This window comes from Pinus tabuliformis, chromosome 1_2 (genome assembly GCF_031772625.1).
Source record: "Pinus tabuliformis cultivar Carrire ecotype Pingquan chromosome 1_2, CPIR1, whole genome shotgun sequence".
In the NCBI taxonomy this organism is placed as follows: Eukaryota; Viridiplantae; Streptophyta; class Pinopsida; order Pinales; family Pinaceae; genus Pinus; species Pinus tabuliformis.
In genome coordinates this window covers 1301392632-1301394901 of record NC_142298.1, presented here as the reverse complement: position 1 = coordinate 1301394901, position 2270 = coordinate 1301392632, and positions in this window count along the sequence as shown.

Sequence of the window (2270 nt, the reverse complement as noted above, 5' to 3'; positions counted from 1 at the left end):
AGGTGGTATTTAAATGTGTTTCTCTTGTTATTGCGCCATGCGATCTTGGGATTGCTTTTTCGCATTAACCAAAAATTGCTTGATATTTATTCTAAAAAGGCTTTCATTCATAAATTCGTTTAATTATCATACCTTTTTTGAACAAATTTATTGATGCCAATAAAATCTTTTAAAAGGGACCCATTTCATATGTTAATTGTTTGTAAAAAAAATGTTATGAAATGGGGGGTTGTTGTAGGGCACAACAATTGGCGATTCGCTGGCAGAACCAATTATCTCTGGACTGATAAAAATACTTAAACTTTTTCAAATAGAATCTCTACAAGGGAAAGAAAATTTCTAATATAACTAGATATCTATTGATTCTGAATAAAGTAGAATTCTTCTGTTGACTTCCTGTTTTTGTAAAGAAAATAAATACATTCTAAGTTTTAAAACAGGTCTTTAATGGTTTATAATGGTAAAACAGAAAACTTTTCCCAAATCAGCTTTTAAAGTAAACCCCTCTGTCATAGGTAGAGCCTCTGCTGCCAGCAAACGTTTATAGTCTCGGCAGGGTTACCTTTTAACCATGTTGTTGTCCATTGTTCCATTCACTTAAGAGTGTGACTAAACATAATGAATTCAAAATATGTTTGCATATTTTGTACTTCATTTTCTTTTTTCTTTTAAGATAAAAAGCCATTGTCCTGGTTTGGTGGCCAGCTGTTGACAATGTCATTCACTGGTAGTAATCTAACTGAACAAGCTGGCTCGTGATGAGACCCCTTGTCTTGTAATTTCAAGCCATTACTCTGTTTGATATGCAGTTTTGGTAATGTCAGTTAAATTATTTTCCTATGAACATGGTAAGCAGGCTTGTAATAAGACCTCTTATCTTTAATCTTTATATTTTAGAATTACACTCTGAGTAATCATAAACTTTAGTGAATGGGATGAACAATTTTCTCTTTGAGAGTAAATGGATGACAGATTAAGGGTTAAAGATGCTGAAGATGGATTAGCTTCTATCTTAATATAGATAACCTTTGGAGACCAATTTTAAAAGACTCACAATGACTCATAGAACCTTTACGTTTTGAGAGAAGTTTAGAAAGTAAGACTGCGATCTCAAAATAAAAAGATATCTAATTTCCTAGAAATGATCTTTCTTGTTTTAGGATTCTATTATTCAAAAGCAAATATTGATAGTGCCCCAGCGAGACAACTTTTGACTACAGAAAAAGGTCAATGGAAGATATCCTACACCCTTATTTTCTACAAATCCTACAAACTATAAAAATCTATCAAATTATAAGGAGAAGGGGTTACCTCCTCAATTAAAGAATTTCTTTAAGATCAGACCATTAACAGGGAGAGAATCTCTCACTCCTGATAAATCTTGCAGTATAAAGGTTGAATGGCCTATCTTTTCACAGATCTGAAATGGTCCAAGCCATAGTTTTCTAAATTTGGAGTGTTTACCTTTGTCTTCATGGGCTTTGTCCCATTTCAGGACTAGATCACCGACTTGGAATTGTTTAGGACTAGATTATGCTAGATCAAAAGCTGCTTTAATTACTTGTTGATGTTTGGCGTATGTAATCTTGGCCTTTTCCCTTTCCTCTTCAAGTTTGAGAATTTGATCATATCTGAGCTGGATAGAGGAAGAAGGAGTTTCCTCAATAAATTGCACTAGGGCTAGAGAGGGAAGAAGAAGATTGGTTGGTATAATTGCTTCTTTCCCATAGACAAGTTTAAACGGAGAGGTTCCTATGGAGGCTTTCTGCGTTATCCTATCGGCCCATAATGCAAATACTAAGGATTTATGCCAGTTCCTATGATTCTCTTCAATTGTTCGCTTAATAATTTTGATTAGGTTTTTATTAGTTGATTCTGCTAGGCCATTACCCTGAGGGTAATAATTAGCAGAATACTTTAATTTAAACCCCCTTTTGATAGCGAAATCAATGATTGCATTACCTGAGAAATAAGAAGCATTATCAAAGACAAGAGCGTTTGGAACACCAAACCTGGTAATGATGAACTGGTCTATAAATTCAATGATAGCCTCAGAGTTTGTTGTTATTAACGGAACTGCTTCTACCCACTTCGTAAAGTAATCGGTGGCTGTAAGGATGTATTTATGTTGCCTGGACGAAGGTGGATTGATTTCTCCAATGATGTCCAATCCCCATTGTTCAAAAGGCTATTCAATGTTGACTGGTTGTAAAGGGAAAGCTGGTTTTTGTTGTCTTCCACCAGAAGTTTGGCATTTGAGACATTTCCTT